We start from the raw sequence: 22,674 nt of genomic DNA on the forward strand, positions 1-22,674 counted from the left end.
TAAATATATATATTAGTATTTCACTTTGTGTATAAGTGGCTACATGTGTTGGTAAGTAGCTACATGCGTATGTATATGGGTTATTAGATGTTTCTCTTAGTATCAGTATGAGTGTCTATATGGTTTGGTGGGGGTATTACTTAGCACATAGATGCATGAGTGACTGACTCTCTGTTTGTATGTGTTTTGAAGACAGCATATGTGCAGGACTGTATGGGTGGATGAGTGTGTATATGTGTTTGTTAGTGAGTGAATGACTGTCTCACTAGTGTCTTTATCAGTAACGACATGTTTTAATCTAGTATATGTGAATATTGATGTATATAAGTGAGTATATGTGAGAGTAAGAGATTGTAAGAGTTCCTGTTTAAATAAGTATGTATTTCTATAAGTGATTGTTTAGGAGAATAAATATGTGTAATTTTCAATAGAAGTAAGGTGGAAGTGTGTGTATAACTCTATATTCAAATAAATGGATGTTCAATAGTTTATTTGCATGTGTGAGTATTTGTGTGAGTAACTTTTGGATGACTGTCGGTGTGTAACAGGATGTATAGGTGTATCACTTCATATAATGAGTGAGTATATGTATGAGTGACTATATAGAACTGTTGGTGAATGAGTGGATGTGTATATAGATGGTGGAATTACTGAATTACTTGTTGTAACTGATATGGGTATCTCCATTTTTTTTTAAATTTCAGTTTCTATTTTTGAATATGTGTTTCAAGGGTTACATTACACTGAAAGGAGGTCTGTCACTCTGTCACAAGGATGGAATCATCAGTGATGTCATGAGTGATGTCACTGACCATGTCATGAGTGATGTAATATGTGACGTCATCAGCAGTGCATTGCACGCGCAAGTTATAGTGAGTCCAACTAACTATAATGTGGAATTTCATTGGTTTTATATCAGTAAAATTTCCAGCTAACTATAACATGTGTCAAACCTATGGTTTTTTCAGTGAATATATATATGTATATATATATTTTTTTTTAATGACCCTTTTCACCCTAAAAACTAACCCCACCCTGGTCCCTTAAAATACCCCAGCACCCCAAAATCCTAACACACCCTTACTCCTTAAAATACCACAGCACCCTTAAACACTAACCCATCCTGACCCTAAAATTACACCCTGCACCCAAAAACCCGAACCTATCCCTGAACCCTAAAAATGCCCCTGTACCGCAAAACCCAAACCTTGCCCTGAACCCTAAAAACTCCCCTGTACCCCAAAACCCAAAGCTATCCCTGAACCCTAAGTATACCCCTGTACCCCAAAACCCAAACCTAACCCTGAACCCTAAAAATGCCCCTGTACCCCAAACCCCAAAGCTATCCCTGAACCCTAAAAATGTCCCTGTACCCCAAAACCCACACCTATCCCTGAGCCCTAAAAATGCCCCTGTACCCCAAAACCCAAACCTATCCCTTAACCCTAGAAATACCCCAGTACCCCAAAACCCAAACCTAGCCCTGATCCCTAAAAATACCCCTGTACCCCAAATCCAAACCTAGCCCTGAACCCTAAAAATACCACTGTACCCCATGACCCACCCTTAACCCTAATATAAACCCCTACACCCCAAAACCTAAACTAACCCTGAACCCAAAAAAGATTTCCTGCACCCCAATACCTAAATAAACCCTTAACACTAAAAATACCCAAGGACCCCAAACCAACCCTTAAATAACCCTGAACTCCTAAAACATATACCCCAAAACCCCCAAGCTAAAACCATATACTTACCTTAAACTTAAATATTAAAAACATATGCTTTTACCATTCATGCTTTTACATCGAATTTCCTTGTAAAAGCATGCGTGGTAAAAGCATATAGATATGATAGCATGCGTTATTATAGAACTGCGGAGTAATGGTACATTCGTTGTAATGATATGCAGGGTGAAGGTATGCGGAATTAAAGTTGCGTTATAAAGGTGTTTTACCTGCTACAACATGAAGTGTATTGGCTGGACGAGGGGGATAACTGAGAGAAACGTTTCCTCTGCAGCACTTGTGGTGAGATGCCCCTACCTGAAATTCTGCTGTTTGGGTCCTCTACGTGGTAGGACAGGTGTGTAAAGCATGGGGACGGGTGGCCCGTCAAATGTTGCGGGCGCCTTCTATGCACCGAACAAGTCTATATGGTCTTTGCAGCCCTTCATTCAAATAATGCACACAATTGCAATGGATAGGTGGTGGGGAGAAGGTTGTAGCAGCCTACGTTATCTGTACCCAAATGACAGGTTTTCTACACTCCAGGAGGCAATGGAGACCTTTAATCTTGGCTGGGGGCAATTCCTACAATTCATTAAGATGGCAGAATATTACCCTCATTCTGGAAGTCCCCAAGGAGTCTGGCACACTGGTCACTCGATATGGATGGAGGACATAGACGGATTTCTAATTATAGGGTAAACCGAGACAATACCCCACTGACCATATTGCAGGTACAGGGCAGATGGCAAGAGGCATTAGAGGAACAGTTTACAGACAAGGAATGGGAAACTGTGCATACAGGGGTACAGATGGGCACAGTAAATGTGAGGTTCAAATTAATTTACTACAATGTTATCCACAAAGTATATCTTAATCCGGCTACATTAATGCCATTTATCCAGGGAGGGCATCTACCTGTCCCGGTTGCCTGGTCAAGATCCAGACTTTCTAATCATGTTGTGGGGCTGCCCTGCACTTAACGCCTTTTGGCAGACAATTGTCGACTAGTTGACCACAGCCAACGCTTGTGTGGTCCTGCGTGATCCGAGACAATGCCTTTTAAGCTTATTCCCAGCGCGTAAGGAGAAGGGCCTGAGCAGGAGGTTCCTGATGCTGGGGTTAATCCTAGCCAACAGCAGGGTGGCCATTCACTGGTTGTCTTCAGCCCCTTCTGGTGTGCAAGAATGGGTAAAAGACATGGCTGAATAGTCAGTGGCAGAGGAGAGTCGCATGCGTAAATGCCGGAGGGATAAAAAATGAGATGATGAGTTATAGGCCTGGGCTGCTTGAACCTGCGGACGCTATGCCACCCTAGATAGATTGATCCCGTCGGTAGATGGAAATGTCCATCTATTAGAGGGCAGGAGAACTAGGATCTTGGACTGCATGCAGAACGCAGGAGCCTAGGGTGTGTGTGGGCTTGTGCTGTTTGAAGTTGAGTCAGGGAGCCCTGATGTGTTGGCGCACGATGCTTTGACTATTTTCTCACAGTTTCTGCTCTACGAAAGTCTATGCATAAGCCATGGTAGGGTGGGTGTGACGGTGTTTGGGGTGCTATGAATATGAAACTGTTTGCGTGTGCCAATTGGTAATGTATGCTAATAGGCTAATAAAAACTAAACAAAAAAGATTAATAAATTACATTTCTGTAATCGGATGTATGGAATATTCAGCCGACTTTCTTTACACATTCAATTCAAGACAGATGCAGATTGGATTTAAAGCAAGATATTCTCAGACATTCTGCTGGTTGAGTGGATTTGCATGGAATCAGGCATTGTTGACCAATCTAGCCCTCAGCACGCACAGAAACGAAGTGTTCTGCATAGCCGCACAGAGGCAGGCCATACAATAATTTGCCAATTCACCCAACAAACCATTATGTAGGTCTTTTTGAAGCAACTGTTGCAGTGCTAGGAAATCCCTCGAAAATGCAATTGAATGGATTGATGTAATTCCAGTAGGCCTTAAGGGGTAGATTAAAACTAGTGAGCCCATGTATTGAATGGGCCATCTTTCTGCTACCTTACTCTCTGTCGCTGCAACCTGAAAAGGGAACTCCCTGTGGTGTCTGCTGAAAAGGTATAGCACGCCAAAGGTGAAGGAAATCCTTGCCTATGTCGGGTTAGCAGATGACGTCATGACACTGGGACTCTTTGTTTCCAGAACTGATTTTCATTAACAAAATCAGATTGTGTCCTTGTTATTGCTTTAATTCACTTCATTTAAGCCAAAAGAATTGAAACACCTGAAAACTATGATTTATAAAAGAAAATCAAATGACTGAAAACTTTGAGGCCGTGTGACAAAAGTAATCTGTTAATACGCTGCCTCTCCCTACGGAGTACTAGAAATGCAAACCAACCTTTGGGCCAAGTTTCAGGCTTGCATAGGTCCAAACAAAATTCATATACATTAACAGGATGTATCATTTCCTACACAGGTTTGAGTGTCTCTTTCTTCTGTTTTCTTTACAGTTGCTCGAGGTTGACAGACCAAAGTGTTCCAGTTTCCCAAGTCAGCGTGTGAGATGTTCACTCAATTCAGGTATTTCATTGCCATTTTTGATGTGTAGTCTTGATTTCATAACAAATTCCAAAATACAAAGAAAAATCGCCTAGACTATGTGATCTCCTCACACATGGAAATAGGAAATGGGAGAGCCCTGAAAGGAGAAGCAATACTACAACTGTGGTTACCAGATGACTCCATGTCACTAGTGACGCAATCATCTCATCTTGACTTTTCTTCAACAAGTAATTGTTTCTAGGTGTGTTGGTTAAAGTGGTAAAACTGAAGAGAACAGGGATTACAACTCCCTTTGGGTAGTTAATTGAAAAACTGGATTGTAGCACAGTTTCCTTAAGGACCTGAAGTCGTATAGAAGGTAACCTTGTGTCTATAATTGATTTTACACCAATGCTTGCTTAGTGCTGTTGGCTGAAAACAACAGGCGTGATTTATACCACCCTCATTAAATTAGAATTTGCCCTCACAGAAAGATGGAAAGTTTGATAACTTGAAATATTTATAGTTGCCAGAAGGCATTCTTTAATACTGTTTGCTTCCTTACAAATTAACAATCACTTGCATTAGTTTTCTGCAGCACTCACAAATGATGTGCTGCAATATTATGAACACACCTTTCTGGTTACCAGCCTCTTGGCAGAAGCACCTCTTACCCGTCAGTGGCGGCTCCTCCATAGGGGCATCGACCCGCTGCTTTCTCGCAGTGCGAGAAGCAGAAACATAAAATGGTAAAACTACCATTTTATGTTTCTGCTTTTTGCACTGCAAGAAAGCAGAAGTGCCTGGTGATGGTTGGGCGGTGGCCAGTCCTGCTCGAGGGCAGTAGGGGAGTAGGCCCTGGCTGCTTTGGTCGGCCTGGGGCCGACCAAAGCAGTTATGCGCACTATCCTAGATATGTAGGCAGCATGCAGTCTATTGCCTCCCATTAGGCGCCCGGCTGGGGCGCTGTACGCCTGCACCATACCAATCACAATGCTGCCACTGCAGTGTTGTGATTGACATAGGGAAGGGAGGCTGCCTGTGAGTGGCTTTCCTGAGGAGAGCAGCAGAAAAACGCGGGACTGCAGAAGTCGGGACTGGCCAGGAGCTGAGGCAGCGCAGTGAGTTTTCTTTTCTTTTTATTAAACCCCTCCCCACGTGACTACCCCTTTTCCACTCCCCAGCCCACCCGTCATACCATAAGTCTCCTGCCAGTATCTCACATTACTTTTTTTGTCTATGAGGCATGGCCACGTGTTCAACAAGGTATGTCCTCGTGTCCAAATTTCACGCAGCCTACTGGCAAGTACATTTTGTGACTTTTTGAAGGAATAAAAGCTATTTCACCCAACCCTCCTAACCAGGCCGTCCCCGCTAACTGTGGCAGGACATTGTTATTAAAAGGGTATAAGCAGGAACTACCTTTAGTGAATGGCGGTGCCGTTTCACACTCTACATGCCTCTTTATTTATAATAAGAGCGTTTACTTTCGGGAAAACACCCCTTCTTTTTCGCTTGTTCGTGAAAAACACACGTTTGCATTTCCTGATTTATGTATTTTATTATTTCAGTCTACTTATTAAAACCGAGAGTTGACCAAGCAGGCATAATTGAGGTGTTAGGGTTTGCCCTGGAGTATTGTGCTCTTGCCATTTATTTTACAGGGGGTGACAACAGATGGTCAGGACTAAAAGGTTAAGTTGATTGCATACAAACTTACGTTTGATCCTAGACACTTCTATAAAGATAGAAAGAAAGTACATTTTAATGATTGTGTGCTTTTCATTTCGAATTGTAGAATTAGATATATTGGTTCAATGTTTGCTGTTCTTCTTTCATTTGGCATTTGCACCAATGATATGACATGTTTATTGTTTTAATAATTTCCGTTTCTAAGTCTAAATTAATCTTTCACAGTTTTTTTCTGCCTCCTACACTCTTGGGGTTCGTAAGGGCTAGAATTATAACAAATTGCTTCAAACTACCTCAGGGTACAGTAAACTCCACCAATGTTCATGTCAGTAGGTATTGTCTAGAGCTGTAGAATACTTTTCACTATAGAAAATCTTCAGCAGAAGTCTTGATGCTTGTGCGCCAGCCTAATGCACTGCTAGAAGAGGGGACCTTTTTATGATGGGCTTAACAAAAGTGCATTGTATAGAGCCCAACTACTTAATCCATTAATTTCAAAACATTTCAGGGTACAGAATATCAAGACCCAAATCCCACACCCCCAGATTATCAACTCTAATCCAGAAGCCTTCCAATTTTTCAATACTCATGTACAGAATAAGAGATCAACTATTTTAGGAGTCTAATCTCTAGCACATTTACTTGAGAAAGTCATCAATTACACCTTACATTTCACTAAAACCTATGCTGTAATTTATTTTACATGTTTTAAGGTCTACTACTCATTACTACTTCTAACGACTATATTCCAACGTGACTTCATGTGTTAGGTCATTTAAATGTATTATTATTATTTACATTTCTCAAATGTTCTTGAAAATGCAACATTGTCCACTCTTTTTTCAAAATTCTCTCTGGGGGAGAACTTCCCCATATCCACGTAGGTTGTTCGGGCTCCTCGCTATGCTCACTCGCCACAGTGTAGTGTGACAATTATTCTATGCTCACCACTTTCAAATGTCACCAACCGCCACTGTTACCAGTCTTGGCTTTTGATCCAACATTACTTTGAATTGTGGGACTTACAATATCACAAGCATATAATGCGGCAGGTCCAAGTGCACATTCCAGAAACAAAGTTCTGTTTGCTTCAGTAATCCTTGGCTGGCCGAAGGTTTGGCACTGGGCATGTAGTCATTTGGCAGCTATCACTCAATTTAAAACCTGTAAAAGGTGCATCATATTAGTCGCCACTCTATAAACACACTGACAATTTCCCTTTCCTTGCACTGTTTGTTGCCCAGTCCAGAGGGTTCGTGTGAGGGGTCAGTACTGAGTGCTTATGTGTGTTCCACTATTCCTGAATTCCAATTTCAGTTTTTATTTAATGTGGGACATGGCTATCACCTATCAATAGTATGACCTGTGGAAAAGGGCTAGTTGACAGCTACGAGGAGACACTGAGCCTGTCGTAATTGCAAACTCTCCTCTTACAGACATCTAAAAGAAAACCTTCTTATACAGAGCAGAAAGACAACAACAGCAAATAAGCCAACCCTCTACAACAAAACAGAAAGACTCCAACAGAAGGCAGAAAATATGGCCTAATTATCCAACCATAGCTTCTAAATTAACCACATCTGCAAAAGGAGAGGCTGTGAAAAGAATGTGATCACACCTTTTCACACTGAGATCCATGTAGAGGAACTATTTGATATAAATCAGTAAACGTTGTATAAATATGTATTAGATATGTAGACGTACAGAGAGTAACATACTATTAATTACCATTGTTAAGTTTTGGGAGGGACTATGACTTACAAGAGGCAAAGCCTCAAGTGGGTCATGATGTGCCATCCTTTCAGAAATGGAAGTACTGCATATCGGTATACATGATTAATTGAATTACATATTTTTCATTTGTATTTATTTGAAAAAGAAATTCAAATAAAGCCAGGACGTAAGTAGTTAAATTTCTGCAAGGTGAAACGACACTGAAGTGGCCTCATGATTATTGGGTTAATTGTTTACTTGTGTAAAGGATATGTAATATTCAATCTCTTATGCATTAAACAGTGTTTTCTCCTGTAAATGTTGCAGTAATCTAATTTTAAATTTTAATTTGACCTTTGCACTCAAGTAATAAATGTCTGATTGCACAATTATTAGTACAGTTACTATACACAACACGTTATTTGCACACATTTTCATTGGCAAGTCATATTTATAAATAGTATTTATGCCATGTGTAGCGTGCAATATGCTATTTGTTATCGTTGAATTTGGGGAAGGGGCATGACTCATATGAGTCATGATGCTCCTCCCATTAATAATGGCAATAAATAGAATAGCATGATTTTTACGTTTGCATATATGGTTTGCGCCATGTTATTTTTTTCAAGTACACTTGTTTCAATAAAATGTTTAACCAAAATCAGAATGCAAGGGGTTAAATTTGTGTTGCATTGTGAAATTACACTGAAGGAACATTGTGAAAATAAGAGAGTTGCTTCCCTTCATAAAGTAATTCTTACACGAAATCTGTGAGGCTGTAAAAAGTGTTTTTTATCTCATCTCAATTGTGCTGTTCTGTGTTGATCTGCTCAAATGTAATCTTTGCACTGCAGTGTAACAAGGCAGTAAAAACAAATGGGGACCAATAACCCACTATTTAGAGCAATTGTACTAATACACATGAATTCCCACATTAATTACTACAGTGCAAAGGTGAAATTAGAGTTTATTAACATGGTAGATCAAAGGTGATATGCTCAAAAACAGAGGTGTCACAGGCCGTTATTAGCACTGTTGAGAGTGGAAAGGGGAATCGTGACTCACTCGGTGCTTCCCCTCTCATGAATCAGTGGCCCCTCCTCGATCAATCAATCAATCAGAGATTTGTGAAGCACACTACCCACCCGTGATGGTATCAAGGCGCTGGCGCGGATAGGGGGGGGGGGGGGGCAGGGGGTGGTTTGCGAAGCTCTGTCTCAATCTCACTCACTTTCACTCTGTCCTCACTATCAGCAATAGTAATAAACAGCACATTGTACTCTGCACGTCTGCCTATATATTATATATGCATATATTTGTGTGTGTTAAACAATTTTACATAGTTATATATGTTTCGCTCAGATTATTAACTAGAACCCCCGTAAACATGCTTGAAGCGCTCAAAAAAACTGCACATTTGTGATGCGGCGCGGGATTTTAAAAGCCTCAGACCTGGTTTGAGTCTCCCATGCTGCCGCTTCGCATACTCCTCTCAACTCACCGGTAGAGGAGAACACGCTGAGTCCTCGGTAGTCCGTCAGCGCCGGGCTCGGCACAGCCCTTCAAGCCTCAGTGAGTGCACGGAGTGGCCGCGGCTGGCAGGGTGGGGTCCCGTTCTTCTTGTCCGGCCGTCAGGCGCATGTGGCCCTCGGGGGCTTCCCCCTCCAGGGGGCAGCAGTCTCCTCATCTTCCGGCGCTCGGCGCGGAGCGCGCGCGCCCCTCTTGGAACACACGCGCGGGAGTTCGCAGAGCCGCGGCTGCCTCCCCTCCTCGCGCGCTGCTGCGCTTGAATGGCATCACCGCTGCCACACGGAACCGAGCACTGTATAAGGAGAGCATTCCTCCGTACTGCACTTACCAAAACAATGAACGTTTTGAATGCCAGCTTCCCTTTCGTCTCCTAACCGCCATTGTTTAGGACGACATTGGAGGCTTTAGTTCTTCTTGGGAATTTTAAGTTAATGCACGAAATCCGCTCTCTCGACGTCACGGTTGTAATTCTACTGTAACCGAACACGTACGTCTGAGGTTTGGTTCGTGCAGGCACATGGTTTGCTTTCGACTGGGCAGCACTTTCCTGGATGGCTCGAGCGGGACCAATGGGCTCTCGGGCAGCGCATCCCCTTGTTCGGATGAATGATGCTGTGTTTGTGTACACAATCTCAAGATGAAGTGACACCTCGCACACGCTTTTCTAATAAACCCTAGCCAGGGTATTTCAAAGCATTGCTTAAGTTTAATGAATGCGTGTATAACGAGACCCGTGAAACTCGCGTGTCACGCATTATGTTCGCGTCCGCAGGAGGCGCTGTGGGTGTTAATATGTTCGTTTAGGGCAGCACACCTGCCTGGGAATAAGGGAGCGTGCTTAAATTCTCACCGTGGTGGTTGCTCTCTGCCGTACAACTTAAAGATTCTGTGTGGGTGTAATGTATTAGCTGCATTTATTTTAATCGAGAGCAGGTGATTTATTATTTATACGGGAATTGTTGAAATATTTTGTGAAAAACCAAGCATTAAGAACAGAGCTCTACAGAATAGCCGGTACATTAAACAATTAGGTTAATGCAACTGCTGCTGACATCTGTGTGCAACTTGGAAGCCGCCAACTTCAGTCTCGACAGAAACCTTTCGTTCTTCAGATGTAAATGAAATGGCTCAGTTGGTGACAGCAACGGGGCTCATATGACAGAAAAGCGGGTGCACAGCAGAGACTTTTGTGCAAACAGGAGAAATTTGCCCCAACATGAACCAAATGGCGCAGTCTCTGCTAAAGATGCATTGAGTCACATGCCTCAAGTTTCAAGCTGGTCCGCGAGCCTTTAAGTGTGTGTTTCAGACCTCGGCAGCTTTTAAAATGGGGCCTGCGGGCACCCATATGTTCTGTTCCTTCCGGGGTCAGGAGGGCCTACGACGCATTTTCTTAGTATGGGTCCCCCGCACTCACTCACTACGCAACCTGGCCACACTTTAAGCAAGGGCCAAGACCTCCCACCTGCTGTGGGGAATCCAAGGACGAGGGGGGCGTGACACTTCATGACAGCTTCTGAAGGCCTCAACTAGTGTGCAACCTAAATGTTTAATAAGTAATATACCTCCTGCATGTTTGATTTTATGCTTCACCTAACCTTGTGGGGTGTGTGCATATCTTGAGGTGCCCATGCTCCACCAGCAGGGTGTGTCCATGTGGCCCCCTAGCCACACTTTGGAAGAAAACCAGGCCTTTCCTCAAGCAGGGGAGCACTTACTGACCGATTCTTCCATGCCCCTCCAAAGGTTTTACAACTGGTATGCCAGTTCTCCTCACCTAATAAGTGTAAGACATTCAGTGCATCTTTCGTGGTCCAGATTGCCCCCGTGCATTTCTTGTAATGGAAGCGTGCACAAGTGCAGGTGCGATCATCCTATTTGCACTAAGGCATGTCAACTATCAAATGAGGATTGTTCTCCTTTGAATGGCTAGCACATAAGAAGTCCAGAAGGGGGCACTGTACCCTCGGTGTAATGCTGAACTGCGTGCTTGCTGGGAAAATGATGCATTTGTGAAAGGGTCACATTTTACACAATATTTGCCATTACTTAACTGCAACGAGACAAATTGCAGACCTTACAAGTCACATGGTGCCATCATGTTTCACACAATATCAGCTCCCATCACACGGTCACCCAATGAGAAGCCTCTGTCACATGTTGTGCTCAGAATTAGCTGGAAACTCCTGGATAGAGCAGGTTCCAGCTAATTGTTTGGAGGCTCTGCACGGCTGATGTCCATTCCAGGGTGTGAATAATCCCCGGGACAGTGGCCTGGCGGCAACCTCAACAGCATTGTTTTTGTTTTTGCTGTGGAAGGGCGAGGCAATGAGTTTCAGTGCCCCAGGCTGTGCTTGGAACAAAGTCATGTCCCCTCCAGAGCCCCGTTGCTCCTCACATGCTGAAAATATTTCAGATGTCAACAGGCCTAAATTCTGTGTGAGGCAGTGCTTGGAATGGAAAAATAGAAGTGCAGGTACTCTGTATCAGAGTACCTGCTTGTTTCTGAGAAGTGCCGGTACTCTCCAATAAAAAGTATTCAATTTCTCTTGAGAAGTGGACAGGATCGGAAAATTTAAAGCACTGGTGTGTGGTATGTGCAATGCAAAATAGCATGCCCCAAAAAAATTAATTAACACATGAGGGATGACAGTTATTTATGGTTTAAAGATGATTTCCTTGTACGTACTCTTCAACATATATTCGGCACTAGGTACAGTGAAGATAAGGTTTTAAGAGAACGTTCAGGATTTCAAATGGAAAACATGTACTCCAGGAACCCACAAAGCAGAAACTGAGGGTGAAGTGAAGGCATTAGAGAGGGGGAGGAGTTATAGGGGGTTTTGAAGGGTGATGGGTTTTGTTTGTTACTGCAAAGCCTGTGAACTATTGTATACCAGGTATATAGATGGAACAGCCAAGCTGCAGAGTTGTTTCCTGGAAATCCCAAGATTTCTCTTGGGCTTAGAATATCGTGCGATGTTGAATGTATACCGTGCTGAATGGTTGAATATTAAAAAAATAAAGGAGAACTGAGAAAACAATATCCATTTAGCAAAAAAATAAAAAAAAACTCTTCCACAAAGAAATTGGCAACAATGACTAATGTGACAATAAATCGTCACTGGCTTACTAAATTGTAAGCAGCCTGCATTTGAAAATAGCATTTAAGGTAAAGGCATCTGCTACATAGATCTTTGTGTAGCCATCAAGTTATGTGCCATATTAAGGGTGAGATAACTCTGGTGTTTTATGAAGTTGCTGTAGAGATCTGGGTGGAAAATCTTTCTCCTACCTCTCAGCCAAGACCTGGAACGACCTCCACCATTTGCAAAGCTCTACACTGCTCCAGTTCAGAGAGGACATCAAGACCTGGCTCTTCAGATGATCCCAGCACCCAATGGTGCCCCCCCCCCCCACCCCCCAGCGACTTGAGACTCTCACGGGTGATTAGCTGCGCTTTCAAACCCCTGAGTGATTGATTGTCAGAAGTCTAGTGGCAGCTGCAACTCAACATACAATAGAATAATACTGATTTAATGTGTGCTACAAAGCACAACATGTGGCAATCAGGTTGTTTCATCTAGATAACGAGTGTACTACTGCCACTGTTGCAGAAATACTGGTGTAATGCAAGGTGCAATCCTTGTAATATAACCTACTGAGTTCTGAACTGGCATCAAGGAGCTACACGAAGACCGCAAGATATAAGTTTAGAATCTTACTGTTTTTTTCTCGATGTTTCATTCTTCCCCGGTTGAGTTCTTGTGGATAGCAATAAAGAATTATTAGTAAGAGGACTTATTGGGGATAGGATGTGGCCTAATGGCTAGGGTGGTCGACTTCAAATCAAGGTAACGGGTATGAATCACGTGCAACATACTATGATTTTGGGCAAATCACGTAATCTCCCCGTGCCTAACAAAAATGAATGTGTCCTCGTGTAATGCAACTGGTGCTCGTGTAAATCACTCTGATACCTTTGCGCGCTATTAGAAAGCCGTAAAAAAAGCCATATATAATGTTTACATTTCATAGATAGCTCAGAAAACTCAAAACCTGACCCTAAATTAAAGTTTATCGCCTGAGTATCTATGAAGTGACAAGCTGATTTCCTTTTTTTCTTGGCATCAAGGTGTTAGAAGCTCCAGATAGTCCCTAGACATCACGAAGACTCAAACAAAATGACTGCTGATGTGTGCTGATGCGTTTGTTTTGAGCCTATCAGGAATTGCAATTAAGAGACCTGCTTCACCCCCTGCAGGTTGATGAGCAGAACGCAATCACAGAAAGTATCATGGGCACAAGAACTGAATCGTAGCTGCCGGATATCCTGCATTTACAGGATGGATGACGCCGCACCTTCACCACTCAAGAGAGAAAAAAGAAATAAAACTAAAATATCAAAGTATAATATTATTCTGAGAAAACAATCAAACTCAGCAAGTTCAAAGAGACACACATTTGGTATATAATGCTGTATTTCTTTTCAGGTTCTTGAGTGTATTTTGTAATTATGTGATGCTTTGAGGGGTTTCCACAATAAAGGATGGCTACAAGTTTAGCTGCTCTTAAGCACGGTCTGCAGAGAGAGTCAACATGAGAACATGATTGATCACTGAGGCAAGGGAACTGATGCTTACGGAGTTTTATATTGCACTAACATGATACCCTACCTCTGCTTAACAGCTTTGACTCACAGTAAGAGTTGAGACAGTCAAACTGAAGAGTGAGCATCAGTCACCAGTTAGGCACATCATGGAGCAGGAGAGAGAAAAAGCTGGAAAACAAGGGGACGTAAGGTTATGGGTGAGGGAATAAACATATAGGAAATGACAAATGGAAACAAAACTAAAAGGTAGTAAGGGGAGAAAAGCATGAAAAGAAACATAGTTGGGGAAGGACAGGCTTGTGCCGATCTGTGTATGAAAAAAAATATTCATAAAATAGGGGAGGGGCAACCAGTGCTTAATTGTGCCGGTGTTTTTCGGTGCTCGGCACCTGCACTTAATTGTTGAAATCCCACTTACTTGTGACAGTCCACCACATGGTGGCACTGTCTCTCTATTTCTGTGTAGAGTGCATCGGTTTAGTAATTAAAAGAACATTTCATAATAATGTCAGGACATCCATTTTATCCTTACTGCTTCGGGGGCTGGAATTGTCCAAACTGTCACATTTATAGGAGTACGATGTTTAGTAGGGAGCGTTACAATGATGGCAGTCCCAATCAGTTGTGGAATGCGCAGTGGCCTCCTGAATAAAACATTGGGCCCTTTGGTGAAAAGGGCCAAGCCTATTAATAAATGTACACAAGCATTTATACAGGAGGAAATTGTTTGAAGAATGTACAGGTTTCTATTGAAATGATTCAAACAATACCTAAAACGCACTCCTCTTATTGAAGACGTTGTCAAAGACAGGCAGGTATTTCCAGGTGCTTGTATAGTAGCATATAGTGAGTGATTGTAAGAAATTGGGTCGTTGGTTGACTGGGATGAGCCCTGGTCACGCGGCAACCACAGTCCTTGTCAGTGTAGGACACAAGCAACCCCCAAATTAACCTGAGTTCACCGCCTTGGTAGTTTGGAATAGAGCAGTACGTTTTAACTTAAAGGCAATGTGTAAAGTATTTGTGCAACACCTCAAATAGTAACACAGTGAAAACACACCACAAAAGAAGTTCACAGCAGAGTTTGAAAATAGAGTAGATTTTAACAAATAAAACATGACCAAAACAACAAAAATCCAATTAATAAAACCAGAGATATTGAATTTTAAAGTTTAAAAAAAAAATAGTGCTAAGATCCAGTGAAGTGTAAAGCGCCAACTATGGATATCTGATCATCTGGTTGCGTCGGACTGTGACAGAGTCACACATTTTGGCTGACCGCGTTGGAACATGGGCCAGCTACAAGAACCCATTTAAGGCTGCTGAACAAAAGTACCTTGAATCCTGATTTGAGGAGTGTTGCATGGATCTGCGTAGAAGATGCGTTAAGCAGCTGAGGTGATGCGTCAGTCCGGAATGAGCTGAGGCTGTGGGGCAAGGACTGGTTGTGTCGGTGCCAAAGATTACATAGATGAGGCTTGCAATGTGACCCCCTGCATCAAGGATGCAGCATGTAGTCGGGGCAATGTGTCAGTTTTGAAGGGGTGTGAGACTGCAATGCAGAGTCCCTGGTCAAGGCTGCTGTAGATGAGGGCTGCGAGGACCTGCTGAGGATATGCGTCATGCAGCCGGTTTATGAGCGTTGCAGGCCATGGCAGCAATACATTGGTTCTGCTCGTGATTGCGCCACGCAGCAGAGGTGATGTTTCGGTTCCACTAGATGTACATAGGCTGGCAAAGAACCTTAAGCACACTTTCAATAATCAAGGACCGGGTGGCACTACCTAGCAGGGTAAACTCACAGATGGCAGAGTCCAGGTGCAGATGCAAGGTTGTTGGAAGCCTGTTATGTGCCTGAAGCTTCAGATCAGAAGGCCAGTGAACTCACCCAAGGAGCCACTCAGTGTTCTGTGTTCAAGAGATACATGTCCAGTCCTCCTGACAAAAGCAACAGGGTAGCAGACAGCAAATCAGCACAGCAAAGAAGAAGTCCAGCAGAGTGCAGTCCAACAGAGTGGCAGACCCTCAGCAGCACTGCAGTCCTTCTTACCAGCAGCGTATTCACAGGTGCAGAAGTGTATTGAGGAGTTGGTGTCTGGGGTCCAATATTTATACCCAGCTTTGCCTTTGAAGTGAAGAAAAGCTTCTAGAAGCATGTCTTTGAAGTGCACAGATGCCCTGCCTACCCAGTCCTGGCACCAGACTAACTACAGGGAGTATGCAGCCCTTTGTGTACAAATAAGACACAGCATATTCAGGTGTAAATGAGGATGTGTTCAGCTCCTCCATCCCATCCTGCCAGTGACGGTCCATCCAGGCACCCCTAAACTCCCATTGCTTGTAGCTGTCTTGGAAGTATACACAGAGCCCAACTGACAATTGCACCCATTCATGTGCCAGAGGTAGACTGCAGGCACCAAATGGCTAAGGCAAGAAAATGCCAACTTTCTACAAGTGCATGTTCACAATTGATATAGAAAATCGGACTTCACCATAAATTAGGATTTTAAATTAAGATTCCAGAGACACCAAATATGAACTGATTATATCTTCCTATTTGGAAATTACGCGTATAAATTGTAATTAGGCAAATCAAATGTTATCTGTAGGAGAGATAGGTCATGCAGCAGTGAAACATTATTTAAAGAGTTTTTCACTACCAGGACATGTAAAGCTTAAAAATAAATGTCCTGCTTTTTAAATACATTGCATACTGCCCTTTGGACTGTCCAAGGCCTGCCCTAGGGGTGGGTGACTTATATGTATTAAAAAGCAATGTTTGGGCCTGGCTAAAAGTTTCTTTTGCCAGGTCGAAATGGCAGTTTAAAACTGCACACACAGGCTCTACAATGGAGCTTGAGACATGTTTAAAGGGCTACTTCCATGGATGGCACAATCAGTGCTGCAGAGCCACTAGAAGTGTTTAATTGGCAGGCCCGGGGCACAGGTGGCGCCACTTTACTGGGAACTTATAAGTTAATTAAATAGGCCAAGTGGGGACAAGCCAATAATACCATGGATTAACCCCTTCTATGCGTCGGACGCGCAGGAGCCGTCCGACGCATTAGTGTTCATGTGCATTGGACGTCTCCCGCATGTCCGACGCAATGGCACAGGGAATCCCTCTGGTGCGGGCACCAGAGGTATTCATTTTTTCCCCCCAACAGCCTCGGGAGCTTCCCCAGCTCCTGTGGCTGTATTTTAGGTTTCCCTGAAATGACGATCAGTGCGCACGTCGCGCTGATGTCATTTCAGTGAAACTGAAATGAGCCTAGAGGCTCATCAGTTTCGCTTTCTACATGCTCAGGGGGCTATCTCAGCCCTCTGAGCACGTAAAAAGCCAGAAGAGGTATTGTTGGAACAGGAAGAATCTCCCTTCCCAATAGCTCCCTAGTGGATCCCTACTTGGGGATCTCCCCAGGAGGGTGATCCCCTAGCAGGGATCCACCCACTTGGCACCAGGGTGGGGGGAGGAGCCCCTTTGGCCAGGGCCTTTGTCCACCCCATATAATTTGGGTGAATTCAGTCTTTTTGCCCCTCCCGGGGGGCAGAAAGCCCACTAGGTACCATTGCAAATAACATTTTAAATAGGGCTGGGAGCTTCCCAAAATGGGCATGCCAATGCCCCAATTGCCACAAAAATTACAGTCCTTCTTCCCCCACAGAGGGGCAGATGGGGGCAGTAGTCCTCAATCTGCCCCACACAGGGAGGTAGAAATCCCACTAGATACCAGGGACATTTTTTTCACTGCAATTAGGGGTGGGAGGTGCAATGCCCGCACCCACCCCAGCAAAATTAAAGTCTTTCTGCCCCTCCAGGGGGTCAGTAGCCCCCAGTCTGCCTCCTTGGGTGGTAGAAAGCCCAATAGACGCCAGGGATTTTTTCTATTGAATTTAGGGGTGGGGTCCGCCCAAAATGGCAATGCCAATGCCCCCGAAAATATCACAGTCTTTCTGTTCTCCCAGAGGTAGATGGGGCAATAGCTCCTGATCAGACCCACGATAGGGAAGAAAGCGCACTAGGCCCCAGGGATTGGGTATTTTTTAGACGTAGAGGTGGGGGCTGCCCAAAATGGGCTAGCCAGTGCCTCTACCCTCCCCCAAAAATTGCCACAGACTTTCTGCCTCCCACAGGAGGCAGATGGGGGCAATAGTCCCTAATCTGCCCCCCAGAGGGGGCAGAAAGCCCACTAGGAGCCTGGGATTTTGTTGTTTTATTTATACGTAGAGGCGCTTGGCTGACGGTGTGTGTGGTTGGAGCTTGGCCGGTGGTGTGCATGGATGGCGCTTGGCTGGTGATGTGTGTGGATGGTTGCGTGTGTGTGCTGACTCTTGGCTGGTGGTGTGGCTTGCATGGATCCCACAGCGTTTTCTTACCCAGATTCCCCCGCAAATTTCAAATTTACTTACAAAAGTCACATTTTCCTCACATTTCTGTGTGGGTAAGTTGTAGGATCACCGTGTAGGCACACATTTCCTACTACCCAGCATTCCCTTTAGTCTCCAGAGAAAAATTATACCTCACTTGTGTGGATGCCAAAAGCAGCGTCAGCCGAAAAACATATGAACTAACTGGCCTTTGAGACCCGTTTTGGCCCCCCCTCAATTTTTACAAGTTTTGGGCCCTTCCATGTCATAGGAACTTAGCCCATCCACACAAGCAAGTTGTCAATTTTATCAGGAGACTGAGAGGAATGCTGGGTAGTAGGAAATTTGTGCTGTGCGGTGAACCAACAATTTTCCCGCACAGATATTAGAGGAAAATTTGACTTTTGAGCTAAATTTGAGTATTGCAGCAATTTTTTGGAAGGAAAATATTGGGGGATCAACGCAAGCCACACCTCCTTGGACTCCCACGAGTGTCTAGTTTTCAGAAATTTCTGGGTGCCCACCTATCTATCACAAAACGACCTGCTTTTTCAAGGGGGTCACCTGCCTTTTTGGTACCCGGCTCAGCGGCCATCAAAGGAAACCTACCAAACCCAAACATTTCTGAAAACGAAACAACCATGGAAATCCAGGGAGGTATGACTTGTGTGGACCCCCCCAACATTTTCCTACCCAGAATCCCCTGCAAACCTCAAATTTAGCTGAAGAAAATCACTTTTTACTCAAATTTCTGTGTGGGAAAGTTGTGGGATCACTGGACTGGCACAAAATTGCCTACCACCCCCAGAACTCCGGATAAAAATGGTACCTCACTCATGTGGGTGGGCCAAGTACCCACGGCAGGCAAGGGCCCGAAACGTATTAAGGAGACATCAAAATGACCTATTACAAAACAACCTGGTTTTGCAAGGGTGTCACCTGGATTTTCGCCCCGGGATCAGCGACCATCTTGGGAAACTACCAAACCCACACATTTCTGAAAACTAGACACCCAGGGGAGTCCAGCGAGGTATGGCTTGCATGGACCCCCTAACATTCGCCATCGCCTCTCCAAGTTTTTGCAGTGGCATTTTTTGTTGCGAAGCTGGGGTGTGAACCAGGCCGCCTGAGCTTGCCTGGGCTTACTGGGTATTATTTTTAAAGCGGCGGGCTGATCAATGGCAAGTCTAGCCAAAGCATTAATGCGGGCTAGACCCTCCTCAGCATTCTCAGGTTCAATGTCGCCTGAGAATGGAAAAACCGCTGAGAAAAAAATCAGGGGCAATTTTGTGCCATTGTCACTAGAGGCGTTTGTCGCCTAGGCCAGGTGCTGTCTGTCTTCTAGGTCCCCGAGTGCATGGTCTGGCCAGCTAAGTGGCCATGGGGCTGCACATGTAATGTGGGATGAGTTAAAGAAAATAATGTCCAGTGTATGCCCTGCTTCATGCGTTGGACCGTCATTACTTTTGGTTAAGTCTATTGCGGCGAGGTCAGCCAGAAGAGCCACATTGTCCAGGCACTCACTATGTATGTTAAAATCTCCCAGTAATCGAAAATTCTTTGTAGAGAAGACATAAGGTGCTATCAGTTCTACGAGCTGAAGCGAGGAGTTAGCAAGGGAACTAGGGGGCCGATAAACTAAGACACCCTTACAGCTATAATTAACCCTGGCCGTAGTTTGCATAGTAGTGCTACTCGTAGACACGCTAAGTGCACATCCCACTAAGCGAGCTTCGCGTAGCTACGCGAACTGCGTAGTGCACTGTGCAAAATGATGTTCGCACTGATTGCACATTGCCGAATGCCTGTCTGCACTGTGCAATCAGTGCAAACCGCATCTTGCACAGTTCAAGCGGTCATTTTCTGCCACTCGAGGAGTTTTCTACTTGAGCGGCAGCTTTCTAAACGCGGGCTGGTAGTTTCTCATCATGAGCGGTTGCGAGCATACGCGACCACTCACAATGAGAAACCTGACCTCCCCGCTTTGAGAATCTTGTTGGGAGGTTTATTTTGTACACTCTCGATCGGCAACTTGATGTTGCTGATCGGGAACGCGGAAAAAGTCTCGCCGGGATGTCATTTTGCTTGCTCGTGGTCGCCAACTTGCCGTTGAGGACCGCGAGCAAGCAAAAAAATGACCGCTGCACTACGCTACGCGTGCTTGCACTGTGCTACGTGCAATTTGCGTAGTGCAAAGTAGTGCAAACTTCACAAACTACAGGAGCGTAGCGTAGTACTTCGCCCAGGGTTAGCTATAATGTGAAAATAGATCTATCAGAAAGACTAAGACTAAGACGAAGATTCTGGGAAACACGGGGTGTGTAGAATTGTGTGGATCCATGCAGATTTTAGAACTTTCCATCACAGAAATGTTAGGAAAATGTGTTTTGTTTTTACAAAGTTTGAGGTTTGCAAGGGATTCTGGGCAACAAAACCCGGGGAGAGCCACCCAAGCCACTCCATCCTGGATTCCTCTGGGTGTCTAGTTTTAAAAATGTATAGGTTTGCTAGGTTTCGCTAGGTGCAGGCTGAACTAGGGTTCACAATCCACACCTAGGCACTGTGCAAAAAAAGGATCCGTTTTCACAGTAAAAATGTGGTGTGTCCAGGTTGCGTTTTTGGGCCGTTTCCTGTTGCGTGCATTAGGCCTACCCACACGAGTGAGGTACCATTTTTATCGGGAGACTTAAGGAAACTCAGAATGGTAGAACAACTATTATTACCTATTGACTTTCTATGCATTTCTGCCTTCCTAAAGTAAGACAATGTGTAAAAAAATAAGTAACTTTGAAAAATGTCCTACAATTCACAGGCTAGTATGGGTAACCACAATTTCGGAGATGTGCAAATAGCTACTGCTTCTAAACTCTATATTTTGTTCCCATTTTGGAAATACATAGGTGTCTTTGATACCTATTATTCACTCTTTATATTTTACCAAATGAAATGCTATATGCCCGGTACACAATGAAAAACCACTGCAAGACGCTGCTTAGTTATTGGCTCTGGGTTCCTCGGGTTCTTGGTGAATCTACAAGCCCTACATATCCCCACAACCAGAAGGGTCCAGCAGATGTAACGGTATATAGTTTTAAACATTTGTCTTACTTAGGAGTAGTTACAGGTGAAAACATTGGCACAAATGGCTGTTTTTTTCAACTAATTTTCAATTTGTCTTATTTTAAACTGTTAGTTTCCATAAAAAAACCTTGAAGGATCTACACAAATGACCCCTTGCTAAATTTAGGATTTTGTCTACTTTTCAAAATTGTATAGCTTTCTCTTATCAATTATTTATTTCACACCCATTTCTACCACTAACTGGAAGGAGGTTGAAAGCACAAAAAAGGACAAAATAGGCAATGTCCCAGTAAAATGCCAAAACTGTGTTAAAAAAGTTTAGTTTTCTGACAAATGTCTGCTTGTCCCTGAAAGCTGGGAAGCTGATGATTTCAGAACACAAACCCTTTTTTGATACCATTTGCAGGGGAAAAACTAAAAGCTTTCTTCTGCAGCACTTTTTTCCCATTTAAAAAAAAATGCTGTATTTTCGCTAATTTGTGGGTCCCCTCCAGGGGAATCGACAACCCCTGGATACCTTTAAAATCCCCATAATGTTGGAAGAAAATGACACAAATTTGGCATGGATACCTTATGTGGTCAAAAAGTTGCAGGGGTCTCAGCGCAAACTACCCCAAATAGCCAAAAAAAAGGCTTAGTACGGGGGGGAGGCCTAGAAGCAAAAGGGTTAAGGAAAGAGCACATCCACTTTAGCTCTGGGTAGCGGTGGTAAAGTGCTCAGAGTCCTAAGGCCAGCACAAACCTGGTCAGAATGAGTGGAGGAGGAAGGCAAAAAGTTGGTGGGAAGATCATCCCAAGTGATTTGTGGCATAAAATAAATATAGAACTTAAATCCGTCTTCTTGAAGCAGCCTTGTTTTCACTCCATCTTTGAGTGACATATATCTATTCAATATCTACAAGTGCAAATACCAATAATAGATAATCACACAAACTTTGATCTTCTCTCTGTTACGATGTGCTGACTGCAAATGTCTCCATTACAATGTAACAGGTTCAGAATTCTCACATACAATTTTGTTAAAAACATGTGTAATTCTCTATGAGAACACACATTTGTATGTTGGGCAGCAGGGACGCCACTTCTTGATATGGCCCCAGCAAAAAAATAACTTTACAATAACATATTTCATATCAACAGGCTAAATGTGCATACATGAGCATTGCCTGTTTTTGGAGTCACATTAACATAAAATAATAAAGTTACACACTCACAGTCTTCTTATTTTAAGACGCAGAATATTTTAATTAATGCTTCAGAATTCCAAGTAAATTTTTTGGAATTTATGCATTTATACTGTCTCTTTCTAAATGTCGACAGAACAACTTCCATTTTGGTACTGGAAAAAAAGGTGTGATCAAGAGAGTTGTGGCTCATGCGGTTCTTGAATGCTGGACAGAGTAACTGAGGACACCTGATTTACATTCAAGTTTATGTTTC

General features: G+C 43.6%; 1 protein-coding gene across 3 annotated transcripts in view; it reads right to left on the reverse strand.

Moving 5' to 3' along the window:
• LOC147708865 (muscarinic acetylcholine receptor M3-like) overlaps positions 1-22,674 on the reverse strand; it is an 880,867-nt gene that overhangs the window by 486,717 nt on the left and 371,476 nt on the right. Inside the window, exon 1 of one of the 3 annotated variants that reach the window (XM_086927479.1) lies at positions 9,145-9,689. The exons of the other annotated variants lie outside the window; for them this stretch is intronic. The gene's annotated coding sequence lies outside the window, so the exon portion shown is untranslated. Of the gene's footprint in view, positions 1-9,144; positions 9,690-22,674 lie in introns of those variants that run through there. 3 annotated transcript variants of the gene reach the window in all.

This window comes from Lissotriton vulgaris, chromosome 6, assembly GCF_964263255.1.
Source record: "Lissotriton vulgaris chromosome 6, aLisVul1.2, whole genome shotgun sequence".
NCBI classification, from domain to species: Eukaryota; Metazoa; Chordata; class Amphibia; order Caudata; family Salamandridae; genus Lissotriton; species Lissotriton vulgaris.